The sequence below is a fragment of the Anabrus simplex genome, chromosome 1, assembly GCF_040414725.1.
Source record: "Anabrus simplex isolate iqAnaSimp1 chromosome 1, ASM4041472v1, whole genome shotgun sequence".
Lineage (NCBI taxonomy): Eukaryota > Metazoa > Arthropoda > Insecta > Orthoptera > Tettigoniidae > Anabrus > Anabrus simplex.
In genome coordinates, this window is record NC_090265.1 from 935,832,434 (window position 1) to 935,846,952 (window position 14,519).

The following is a 14,519-nucleotide window of genomic DNA, read 5'->3' on the forward strand; positions in this document are numbered from 1 at the left end:
AGGCCGAGCACGAAGTTTCCTGCCAAGTGATCACCGTGGGGTTCGAAGGAAACTGGAACCGTGACGCCTGGATGGAAATGCAGAGGGACAGAGATCATCACCTTCCACTGGTCCCTCTGGCTTACCAGTCTGCAGTGCACGAGTCCACGAGATATACTCCAACGAGGACGCCGTGTGAAATAGAGCAGCGCCTCCCGCCACAGATACTGCCTGGGTCTGACAAGGAGGCCAAAGGATGTACACGCCGCTGTCCGGGAGAGTACGCCCACAGAGAGCGACCCAGTAAAGGCGTGGTACGACCAACGAGAGACACCATCGGAAACCATGAGAACGGCCTAGGATGGCTACATAACCCCGTAAGGAAGAAGGGCTTGTCTCTGAAGTTCCAAAGGACATGAAAAGACACTTACCATGTACTAAAGGGATTAAATGACTTCGTGTACGGAGTTCGATGGAGGCCAATGTGCTAGATGAAGGCAGAACATCTAGACCAACGGGCGCCATACCGAAGAATAGCTGAGAAGATTACTGATCGGAACGATCGGCTCTCGAAGGTGGACAATGTTACGTGCCAGCCACGTGGTAGCCCCTTTCGGTACTTCCGGAAAGGGTCTGGTGACTCACGCGACCTGGGATCTCCCAACCGGCTTGTGGAGTGGGGCCGGCCTGACCGTGTATTGTTCTCGTCAGTCGGCTTACCTGCGAGTTTCTCAGAGATTCAACTCTTGAGACATCGCGAAATTTCTGACTCAAATCACGCGAGCTATAAAAAGGGAGGCTAGCTGCGGACAGTCAGTCATTGTTGGACTCGGAGTCAATGCTTGACTCGGGATCAGTGTTGGACTTCATGGTGAAGTCAGCGAGAGTCTCAGTGCGTTGGTATTCGGTAGCTTGGCTGAGGGCGACAGAGGTGTTGGCTGTCGCTAGTGTCCCACCGAGGTCTGTACCAGGAGCTGTTGTTGTTGCGGTGTCGGAGAGGCCAGTGTGTAGGTGGATACAACAGAAGGGAAGGCTATACTGAGTGTTTGCGTATTTCTGAGTGAGTCAGCGAGGGAAGCCGCTATCGCGAGTGTGAAGGTAAATGGACCTGTGTTAATGTTCGCTGTTGTGAGTATCGTCCTGCTGTTGAATACTGTCGAGTTGTTTAGTTGGTCACTGCATGTGACTCTGTGAATTACTGGTCTGTCTGTGGGATTGAATCAACGAACAGTCATCGTGTGTTGCGTAGACAGTGACACTGTTTTCAAATCCAGCGGTCTACACACGGCTGCTGTACGAATTGACTGGACTTGGGAAAGTGAAATTAAGGATTATAGCCGTCCCCAGGTAATTCCAACCGGTCGGGACTCCCTGGTGTGTGTACAGAAGATACATTTGTAAACAGACAGTAATTAGTAAGTTGGCCATTCACAGCTGGTTAGAATTGTGTGTGTTTATATAAGTGTGTGTGTGTGTGTGTGTGTGTGCACTTATTAGGTCATACTGAAATAAATTAGAGCAATGAAAAAGAAGGAGTTTTATTCGTAACAGTACCTTCCACCTTCGTCGATGTTGAGTTTTTCCTCAAGAACGGAAAAGCCGGGCTGAGTGGCTCAGACGGTTAAGGCGCTGGCTTTCTGAGCTCAAGTTGGCAGGTTAGATACTGGCTCAGTCCGGTGGTATTTGAAGGCGCTCAGATACGTCAGACACGTGTCGGTAGATTTACTGTCAAGTAAAAGAACTCCTGGTGGACAAATTTCCGGCACCTCGACGTCTCCGGAAACTGTAGTCAGTGGGACGTAAAGCAATAGCATTATTATCATTACCTGAACTCAAACACTGTCCAGAAAATCTATTGGAATGTAAAGAATATAACATTACTTTAGCAGACAGTTGTAGGATTGCAGCAAATTATCTAGAAAGTACGATTATTAAGCTGATTAACATGAAATGACATGGATGTGGTGCTAAATATTTATGAAGGGAGTGAAATATGTACTTTTCACATCACTGGCAAAAACGTTTCCTAATTTGTGCTGTTTCTCTCTGTGAAATGTCGCACTCCTCGAATAGGGAATTACATTTTTTTTTTTCATTGCCAAATTTTCAATATGCATATTTTGACTATTAGTGATACAGAGTACGATGATTAGTAAGGGAAATTAGCAGAAATATAGGAAATGGGAAAAACAGGCGTCAGACTAGTTTGCACATAGAAATGAGTTTAAACAATAATGATTCATGTTTTAAGAAAATTACGCCAAATATACAACAAGGAGTATATTCCTATCGTAAATTGAGACTCACATAATCTGACAGCCCAGAGATTTTCATTTAGATGAAAAGATATGCCTTGAAATATTTTAGTTAACGATTCGGCAGAAAAGCGTTTTTCTTTCTGTCAATCTTTCAAAGTTTACATTTTGAATTTCATTTTCCCCTAAAACAATCCATTTAACTCAACAAAATTTGATTTCTGGTCTCCAATATTCCATTTAACTTTTTTTTTTCTACAGTTATGTATGTATGTTCAGTCTTCAGCTCTAAGGCTGGTTAGATCATCAACGGCTCCGCCATCAGCTGTCATAGATGGCCTAGGCATCGCTGAAGAGGCGTACTAGAGAAATGAGGAGTGAGGTATTTTCCCGTTGCTTTCCTCACCGAGCCAGAAGTTGCTATTACTATATCAGTCTACCAAGCCCAGTGAAATGCATGCACCACCTGACCCCATGAGCAACGTTTTCACACCATACGTAGCAGGGACTGGCTGCACAAGGAATGGCATTACTAGCATCGCTCATACCTCAGTCACTTTCACATTGTCAAAGCCAAGGATAAGACAGAGACCGATCAATGAAAGTAACAAAATTGCTTTACCCCATACCAGAAGACATAGTGCACTGTAAACACTAGGTCCTGCCAGCGAAGTCATATCATAGTTATATCATAGTAGGAAATCGATCAATGGACTTTTTCAGGTATTGTCCTAAATTTTGGTGCGAAAGCAAACTTCATTATTTTAAATGCAATATAGGGCTATCTATGAACATAATCTATGTACATTAAAATCGATACTTGAATATTTGCTATATATATTCGATTTTACCTGTAATTGCAATCGAATTTTAAAAAATATATTGGATTTGATATGGTCAAAGGAACTCGTTCTTTCTTTTTTTTTTCTTTTTGCTAGTTGCTTTACGTCACACCGACACAGATACTCGTTCTTTTAATGGGCTATTAACATATTTTTTACAGGTTTTGAGAATAGCTTTTCTATTGCCTAGAAGACATTTCTATAAATTTTCATTATAATCCTCACATTTGTTGAAACGTTTTGTGAATCTCCAGACATAAATAACGGGAAAATATATTATCGTCATTTACAAATACTGCCTTCAAACAGTATTGAACCACCATTCCCCGAATATGGGCACTAACTTCTCACGGCCGACGCCCTCAGAGTAGGCCTAATTTCTTCTCATTTTATCTCCCTGAGTCGTGTTTAATGTCTTTAATTAACTCACAGGCAGAGAGCGGGTCGATATCTTTGACCGTAAGCAGATGTGAAACCCAAACGCAGCACCAAATTATACATCAAATTAAACAAAGTTTTATCTCATTAGAGGGCACGATATTCCTCTGGTTTAAATCTTCAACTTCCGTGCTTTTGCCCCTTTTTGGATCACACAAGATGTTGAAGTCTTTCAGATGAATGTTTAATAGCTGTAATTCAGTTTTAGCGTTCAAGATGAGGTTTCTCGGGGTTTGTTTGAGCGCCTTGGGCGTAACAATTTTTGCAGTCTATGTAAGCGAGTCTCATAGAGAAGGGATGGAGAAAGAAAGCTTCAGGGGAAGAACCACTCCCGTCTCAACCCCCACTCTCGGGCGGACACTGTTGTAGTATTAGAAAAAGATGAAAAGAATGTATACGTTGATTCTTTTTTTATGAATAGCGTTTTCTTCTTTCTCTCTGGGGCAAGTATTAGGAAGCAGGATGAGTAAAGTGCCTGGGAGGTAACAACTTTGAATAGTGTTCATTGAAGACGTGCCCATACGAGAGGGAGAAGAAGAGGGCAGAGAAACAGGAGACTTTCAAGAGCTTTATAAGAGCCAGAGAAAACAATCTAGCCATTAAAGTGATTATTCTTAAACATACTATTTCTGTTCATGACTCAGTTGACTGGTGGTGAGCAGTAAGCAGCTTCATATGACAATATGGTATCTGAGAGAAGACTGCTCTGTGTGGATTAAGAATGTTTCTATGAAGATAGTATCTCTGATGAAATAAGTTAATGAGGCTTGGGCTAATTGGTATCAAGGAGCTGACCGCCGGGTGCTGAGACTTGCTACTGCTCCACGTAACGGGCTTGATACACAGTCAGGGTGCGAAATCTCGGGATGAACGGAGAGTTTTCCTCACCCACTGGCGATTTTATCTCAAACGTTCGTCCATAAAAGTTGCTCGGAAGGGATTCATTCATTATAGAATAATGAGGAAAATGTATAACACATGTATTACTGAAAATAATTACTTTTACTGTGCATATTTTCATAAAAACATCAGCAATAATACACATAATAGAGAAATAATAAAATGAATTTCATACCTTGAGCAACAAAGCAGCGTAACGGTGGCAACACCGAACCTGCAGCCTATTGTTCATGTTTTACTCTGAAAATTCCATCTGAAACCTGGGCAAAAATATAAATTACTTGAAGCCCTCCTCCTTTGTCGTCACTTTAAGTAGCTGGAACTAACACCACTCATGTACTTCTTGAAGAGTGTGTGTTTCCCATAGGTAGCCAATAGGACAATATTCTTAAGGAGAGTACAAATGAAATCACTTTCCAATGTTTATCATTTTTATAATAACTGAATTCAAACAAAAAGAACTGGGGGAGGGTGTAATTTACTTACTGGGAGATTTATATATCCCCTCCCCCGCCGGGTACTGCCTGAAAGAAACACTAATAGTTAAACCGTATGATCCTTGCCCTCCGCACCATTTCTTTCCGATTTCGCACCCTGCACATAGTAGTCAACATCTTCATGTGATAAGCGTGCGTATAGTCTTATCTCGCACCGTAATTCCATATGGTATCTCTACTGAAGCGGCATATCCCTAAGCTACTAGAGTTCAAATGGGATAATTACGTAAATTTACTTTTAGAATGACCGGTTCAATTTCCGTCTGTCTGTCATCTTCTTCTTCTACTACATAATTAACCAGTCCCCGAGCCAGAATAATTAATCAAACGTGTTTAAAATCCCCGAGAATCGAACCCGGAACGCTCTGAACCGAAGGCCATAAGCTGACCATTCTGCCAAGGACATGCATGCATTGCGGCGGATGATCAGGGTCCTTGAAACTAAAATTACTACCTACAGAGAGCGGTAGCGTACTTTACTATCCATTAAATTTGTTACACTACCATCTATAATTAATCACAAGTCGATTCGCGTTGAGTTTTCCATTCTACACAGTGTTTACTCACGATAGTAGCACGCACACATTACGGATGATCACACTGCACTAGCGCGTCGAACTCCTGTCCTCCACGCGGCTTCTCACAGCGCAATGTCGTTCCAGAGCAGTTCACAGTAAGAAGGCTCGTTGAACTCCCCATAATCGTCTGACGGTCGCACTTCCCATGAATGACTGACTCGTCACGGACTCGCGACCGTCGTGTATTGATTTTTAACTCGCGATTGACCCACTCGAGTCTGGTTCACTCAAGATTACTCTAGACTGACTGACTTTGCACCAGTTGCGATGCTCTCTATAAACGCTTGCACAAAGTTCTACTAGTTTCTAATTAGAAATCCTTCTGGGCACCTGGTTCATTATTATTCAGCTTTCAGCTTCTTCTAGGAGTTTCCTTAACGCGAACCTCAACAATTTGCAGGCGCTTTTGTTTTGCTTGCTGCTCGCCACGTCCACATCGTTTCCGTTAAGCCACGATTATAATCGCTCGCTGCAATTCTTGCCGGCTGCCCTGAGTCGGTCTTCATTGTCACAGTACGCGTCAATATAAAGTATGTTTGTTTTTTCGGGTGTCGCGTAAAAAAGGTAGCAACCATCCATATATTTTGCGGTTGCGTTAGATGCTGGGTTAATTGGTATTCAGATATTCAGAAGAAGAAGAAGGGATGAAAAGGGGGTCAAAATGGTTTCATGCAAAAACCTTTATCAGCTGATTTTAGGAATATTTCCAATTCTTCCTTTAAGTCCATCTCTGAGGATATAGTGGTCAGTGCGCTTAGCTGTCATCCCGGGAGGCCCGGGATCGTTTACTAGCTCAGCCACGAAATTTGAAAATTGGTACGAGGGCTAGCACGGGGTCCACTCAGCCTCGGGAGGTAAATTGAGTAGAGCGGTGTTCAATTCCCATCTGAGCCATCCTCGAAGTGGTTTTCCCTGGTCTCCGACTCCTCCACCTAATTTGAGGTTACGCTCACTTCTTTCCTCTTCCTTTCTATCTCTTCGATCTTCCTATCCCCCCACCCCCCACACAAGACTCCTGTTCAGCACAGCAGGTGTGGCCACCTGGGTGGAGTACTGGTCCTTCTCCCCAGTTGTATCCCCGACCCAAAGTCTCACGCTCCACAGTAAGAGCCCTCGCTGAGTCCGAGGTAAAAATCAACCCTGGCGTAAACGGATTATGAAAGAAGGAAGGAAAGAAAGAAGCTACTTTAAATTTAATTGGGGACATTTTATGTTCTGACTGATTTTTCTTGACAGATATCACAGGAAAAGCTAGGAAAGGGTCTTTCGGTCGTAATTAAGAAACGGTCGGATTTATTTAGGAAAGTTTCAAGAAGGTTCCTTGAAATTTAACTTTGAATATTTATTACTTCATTTCTACTCACTCACAAAACGCTGTATCCACTTATAAAAGGAAAATGTGTTAAATTCCTGAAACAGGGGGAGAACAATTTTCAGTCGGGGGTTAACTCTTGGTGAATGGACAAAATGATTGCCATATCAGCCTGGTGGACAAAATACAAATTTTATACCAGGATGACCGTCATCATTTCACAACTTAAATATACGTTCCAGATCCTTTCTATTCCAGTGCACCGCACAAATAAAATTAATAGATCGTTTGTAGTGACCGGCGCCAGATTATGGAATTCCCTGCCAGCTCAAGTCAGATAAAGTAGCTCTTTACAAAGATTTAAGGTCACCTGCCGAGACTACCTGCTGAGGACAGCTGACTGAATGGTTGAAGTATGAATGTGCGCGCGCCTGAGAATTAGTCATTATTAGGAGTTTTTTAAATTAATTAGTTTTAGTATTAACATTTACATTTACATTTATTCTCAATTCTATTAATTTTTGTAGTTTTAACTATTTTAAATATCTCAGTTTTTTATTTACGATTTTTATTAGTATGTGGTTAAGTGGAAGAGAGGGCCTCGAGCCCTAACTTCACCACTGAAAAAGGAATAAATAAATAAATAAATAAATAAATAAATAAATAAATAAATAAATAAATAAATAAATAAATAAATAAATAAATATTAGGCCTAAATTCATCCCTGCACCAATATTTTTTTACGTGAATTCTAGTAGCAGTGTGTTCTGGTGCATCAGCCTCTCTGGTGTGCTGCGGAATTTGTTAATATTTGTTAATATTAACTGAACTGATGTCATCACCTTTAAACGGTAGTCATACCATTGATACGACATGGACCCTCAAATCGTGTATGATATTTAAGAGGGAAAACCTAAAGAAGTAGAGAGTCAACGATGAAATAATACGTTATAGAATACCACCTGAATGCCATTGTGGTACTCTACTCGTTGTGATAACCTGGTCTAAAATATAGAACTTTTTCTTTAACAAGAACTAAATTAAATGAATATAAATGAGTTTTTAATGTTGAGCTCAAACAGAGTTTCAGATTTTTTCCCATGGAGCAGTTTTTTTTGGGCACACGCTTAGTTGTTTTTAGAAGTATTACTAACATAACAGTTAAAAGTATACATCTCATTTGGGGTTACCTAAAAAGTTACATATGTTAGTTAATTTTATTATTGCTATTTGCTTTAGGCCTATGTCGCACCGACACAGATAGGTCTTACTGCGACGTTGGGACAGAAAAGGCCTAGGAATGGGAAGGAAGCAGCCGTGGCCTTAATTAAGGTACAGCTCCAGCATTTGTCTGGTGTGAAAATGGGAAAACACGGAAAACCATCGTCAGGGCTGCCGACAGTGGGGTTCGAACCCACTATCTCCCGGATTCGAGCTCACAGCTGCACGCTCCTAAGCGCACGGCCAACTCGCCCAGTCATACATTAATTTTCAGCAATATTTTTTTCTTTGGAGTGTTTCTCTTCAGGGTCCATCAGTAATCTTCCAGCATACTCGGACGCGCGTTTCCTTCTTACCTGTTTTCCATCGTAGCAATCTGCCGATGAAGACGCTATCATGTTCATCACTGGCAATCCCATGGTTTTTCTGGGAAGAAGTCTAGGTGGGAGTGCAAACAATGTAAAGTTTTAAAGTTTTGTTGCATCCTTCTGCTTGGTATGGTTTCGAATATCACTCACTATTTCATTAGAGTTTTCTGCTTTATGATTGAGAAGAAAACCAGAACATTTTTATAACGAATTTCAGGCTGCTTTTTCCCGTGGATTTAACTGTTTTTCAAAATTTTCATCCTCGTTAGTTCAAAATAAGCATAGGAAAAATTGTCTTGGTGATTTTGACACTTTCTTCCATTCTCGAAACTTTTCTAAAACACAATGAAATATAAAATTAAGAACAATATACAGAACCAAATACTACGAGCAGTTTGAAGGTTTAAAGCTGACTGTCTGCTAACCACAGCAATAAAATATCTCAACCTTACAACATATCTGATATAAATCTGATATAAACCCGATATGTAACTTAAAATCTTTTCAGTATGACCAGCGTGCTGGAGTAGAGACAAAGGAGGACATTAAGATAAGTAACATATTTCATGAAATAAATATTCAAAATATTTTAGTGTGACCTGATATAATCTGGTGATGTTCTTTCAAGAAGGAACTATATAATTCTTTGTTTAATAATGTGTATTCTTATTCCTTGTTTAATTAGGTGTTGTTTTACAGATATGTTATACTGTAATATTTATATTTATTTAACTTGTGCGTCCGACGGACTAAAAAGATTTTAAGTTGCATTCAACTTAATCTACACTGGAATGGATGGCATCCTCGTTAATAAAAAACCAACCAAACAAAAACCCGGTATGTCAAAAATCGAATTTTAGGTTTTAATGCCAATATGGTATGTTTTGCGACGAAGGGTATGATGACAAATCCCAGTATGATTCTGGTGTCCGTAGAATATGTTGCTCCCAAAATAAAGATGATGGTACGTTCATTACTGTACGTAACTCTTGAGGCAACCGAATTATTTGTTCTCTGAACTTGTTGAATAAATAAGAATAAAACTTTTTCCTTTTTCTTTATTACATTCAGAAATGTAATTTGCACTTACATTGAGAGGTTATTGATATACGATATATATTTCATCCAGCTCTCCACCTTTTAAAAACGCCTCCTGAAGAATCAAGTACTTTGACTTATCGGATTCAACCTCAGAAGCACAGAAATAAGCTTGCATAATGTTTCCAATCTATTGTGAATAACATTTTCATATGTGTGAGCAAAATATCCCACTTTTTATCACTTACAAAAATTAAGAAATTTTAAAGGATAATAGCGGCCTGCATAATGTTGCCAATCTAATGTGAATAACATTTTCATATGTGTGAGCAAAATATCCCACTTTTTATTACTTACAAAAGTTAAGAAATTTTAAAGGGTAATAGCGGCCTATTCAAAAGTGACTGCCAGAAAAATACTATGATTGATTGAAAAAATTTGATTAAATATTTGAACTAAACATTTAAAACTTCAATAGAGTAAGTATTCTAATTTGTTGCACAGAAAATATGTTGTCCAATGTGATTAATGACTGAGGTATTATTTCTCATTCCTTTGAAATTCTTTGCAAGAAAATAGTTTGGATGTTTATGGGATTTCTGGGGGACTCCATTGGAATATTGAGACAGAATTTCTTTGCGCCGTAGTACTGTATTGCCACTCACTGTCCGGGCTGCCCCAATTTGCACGTGCTTTTACATTAAATATTCCGATATTATCCCGTGACTGTTGACTATACAGGGTGTTAGGTGTATACGTGCAGATATTTCTTGTAGCAATAGAGAACGATGTGACGAACCACTATATATCAAACTTTTAGTAATCCGCGGAAGTTATTTTCGAGAGCAAAGTGATATGATGTTTTTAGAATAGGTAGTATGCCTCGTTCTGCGAATGAATAGCTTTCCGTTGACAACAGGCAAGTCACGCGCCATCCGTACCAAACTGGTTCTACTGTAACAGCTGAACGCTACCTTTGTAATGCCACGAGATGTTACGTAATATACTTGCCAAACTGGTCTTATGTTTACGAGCAACTGAACTACGATAACAGCTGAAGGCTGCTACAGGTGTTCACCATGTTACGTTACATTCTCGCCAGACTGGTTTTGTTGTTAGTATTTAGTTTCCGTCAGACAACCCTAGTTATCGGTTTCGGACCCTGGAGCTGTATCGAATTGTCAGCGTTAATACTGGTTCATTTGCTGTTACGTCACTTAGGGGATTGGGATATCTGTGGTCGTCAGCCCCGTGGTCTAATGAGTATGGAAATGACCTGAAAACCTATGTCTTAACGCCAACGAAAGCAAGCATGGGATTGAATTGAATTAGGCAAGCACAGCCAACGTTTTACTTCAAACGAATAATGGACATGTTATAGAAATAAATAAATTAAACGTACCTACATTTCGTGCCTCCTGTCGGGCTGTGTGGCTCAGAAGGTTGAGGTGCTGGCCTTTTGACTCCAACCTCGCAGGTTCGAACTTGACCCAGTCCGGTAGTTTTTGAATGTGCTCAAATACGTCACACTCGTGCCGGTAGATTTTGTGGCACGTAAATAGAACCCCTGCGGGACTAAATTCCGGCACCTCATCGTCTCCGAAAACCGTAAACATAACGCAAATACCATTATTATTATTATTATTATTATTATTATTATTATTATTATTATTATTATTATTATTATTATTATTATTATTATTATTATTATTATTATTATATTATTGACTACTCGCCAATAATGTCTGCCTAGAAAATACTTCTCATCGTTTATAACTATGGATCTCGACAGTTGTATAATGTCCTAATTATGATGATTTTCAAAATTGGCTTTAAGTCGCACCGACACAGATAGGTCTTATGGCGACAATGGGACATAAATGGGGTAGAAGTGAGAAGGAAGCGTTGGTGACCTAAATGAGGTTCAGCTCCAGCATTTTCCTGATGTGAAAATGGGAAACCACGGAGAACCATATTCAGGGCTGTCGACAGTGGAGTTCGAACCCAGTATCTTCCCAATGAAAGTTCACAATTTCGCGCCCCTAACCGCACGACCAACGTATTCCAAGCTCTAATGCCGGGCTGAGTACCTCGGACGATAGACCGCTGGTATTCTGATCCCATCTTGGCAGGTTCGATGGAGGCTCAATTCGGGGGTATTTGAAGGTGCTGAAATACGCCAGTTTCGTGTCAGTAGATTTACTTGCATTAAAAAAAAGTCCTGCGGTACAACATTCCAGCACCTCGGCATCTCCAAAACCCGCCAAAGTAGTTATTGGGACGTAAAAAATTACATTATTATTTCGTGCTTGCAAACGAAAAGCATATGTGTAATGGTAAAATAAAGCAAAATAAAAGTGGCCAGTCTGACTTGCTCAGACGTTTAAAGGGCTGGTTTCTTGTTTCCAACTTAGCAGGCTCGATCTTCGGTCCGTCCGGAGGCATTCGAAGGAGCTCGTCAGCCTCGTGTCGGTAGATTTACTGGCACGTAAAAATAACTCCTGCGGGACTAAATTACAGCGCCTCCAGAAACAGTATGAGTAGTTAGTGGGACGTAAAGCAAATAACATTACCGGTGTTATTATTATTATTATTATTATTATTATTATTATTATTATTATTATTATTATTATTATTATTCAGTCTTATTATTATTGCTACTACTCATATTGAACTTCTTCTTATTACTCTTTTTTCTCGTTTGATTATTATTGTTATTATTGTTATTATTATTATTATTACTATTATTATTATTATTATTATTATTATTATTATTATTATTATTATTCACCTGTTCATACTTTCGTCTTATTCCTCTTTTTACTCTCCTTTTAAGTCGTATACTTGTTATTCATATTTGATGTTTTGTTATTAATATTATTGTTATTTTTATATTATTATTTTCATTATTTAGTTTAGCTTCATATGACACAATACTTTTTCCGTCTTTAATTCAACTTTTGTGTCGTGTGCCGGTATACTTCTATGTTTCTGTCCTGTGCTTCAAGACAGTGCTGCAAGATCTGTGTTTGTTTCCCCAGCCCGGGTGTGTTTCGTTTCTCATGTGACAGAGTTACATCTTACGTTCTGTTACATGTTTAAGTTTGGCCTTGTGATAGATCGCCTTTAATCTGCTCTGTAGCCTTTAAAAGTGTAGCATGGTCAATGACCTCAGTGCTTGTTTTGTTCACATATCTGGACTAAGAACTCGTCTCACTCGGCACAGCAAGTTCAAGGCCAACTACTTCTATCTGTTTGTTTGTTTATTTATTTACCCAGGTATGTATGTCAACATTGTACTATGTCAACATCGTACCACGAACATTTACTCAATAAACGGGGTGTTTGGGGGGGTCTCTGTCCTGGGTGGTGTGTTCTGCGGGCCTACTCTGGGGTCCGTGTTGTTGCTGCGGTTATCTCTCTGTGCGTTCAGGTATTTACTAACATGTTCAATTCAATTTATTGTATGTACAAGACATACGTCCAACTTGAATTATTTCATCCTCACAACTCTACTTCCTTACTCCATGGCCCAAGAGCTACACGTATAGCTGACGGCCCACCCACCCCTCTACGAGCGTGGGAATGAAATAACAAATTTGATTGAATTTTTTTCATATTTCAGTAGTGATGAATATAAAACAAGCATTTTTTGAATTTTTATACGTGTTAATGATGATGATGATTGCTGTTTTAAGGTCATCGGCCCTTAAAAACGCAAAGTGTCTTCTGTTTTAACTCGAGATCGATAGCCGCAGTCACTTAAATGCGGCCAGTATCCAGTATTCGGGAGATAGTAGGTTCGAACACCACTGTCGGCAGCCCTGAAAATGGTTTTCCGTGGTTTCCCATTTTCACACCAGGCAAATGCTGGGGCTGTACCTTAATTAAGGCCACGGCCGCTTCCTTCCCACTCCTAGCCCTTTCCTGTCCCATCGTCGCCATAAGACGTATCTGTGTCGGTGCGACGTAAAGCAAGTAGCAAAAAAAAAGAAAACAACATGCAGTGTAGGATTGAGCAACTGCCGAAATGCGTTCAAGGTCAATGTCTAGCGTTTTAACAAGCACGTCTTCCGCACTCGCGCACTTAAACTCTCGATTATAATTTTTGTTACCGGTACATAAGTTTCCCTGCTCGGATTTATGAGAATATCGACCTATCGAGACTCAAGCCATTACGTTGCACAAATGGCGTAACATCTGACATACCAAAGTAAAACTCGTAGCAATTGTTCAAAGTGATCACCCTGGGCCTCCCTGCAGGCTTCACTTCTCCGAATCCAGTTGCGACGCATTCGAGCCAGGACACCAGGGTTGTGTCCGACTCGTTGGCTGAACGGTCAGCGTACTGGCCTTCCGTTCATAGGGTCCCGGGTTCGATTCCCGGCCGGGTCGGGGATTTTAACCTTAACTGGTTAATTCCAATGGCACGGGGGCTGAGTGTATGTGTTGTCTTCATCATTTCATCCTCATCACGACGCGCAGGTCGCCTACGAGAGTCAAATGGAAAGACCTGCACCTGGCGAGCCGAACTCGTCCTGGGATATCGCGGCACTAAAAGCCATACGACATTTCATTTCATTTCATTTCACCAGGGTTGTTCAGAATATCCTCTGCTGGTTAAACAATACGTTCTCGGAAGTCGTCCGAAGTGGGTACTTCAGTTCGATATAGTTTGTGTTTCATATTCCCCCAGACATTAAAGTCAATTGGAATAAGGTCTGGAGATCTGGTTGGCCAATTGATAGTTCCACATCGTCCTGTCCACCGTTGAGGAAATGTCTGCACCATCGTGTAAAATCCACGTGGTTCAGCGTAGTCGAAGCGACACGTCCTCTGAAAGCTCAAGTAACGTACTGTATCTACAGGAGCAAGGTAACATTAATAAAAAGATGATTAGTCCACGTAACCGACTTCCTACTACACCCATCCAGGTATTAATTCATAACCGGTGCTGGAAATTGCCTTCTCCTACTGAATGGGGATGTTCCACAGCCCATGAGTGGGATATAGTGGGTTCGAACTCCTCTGTCGGCAGCTCTAAAGACGGTTTTCCGTGGTTTGCCATGTTCACACCAGGCAAATGCTGGT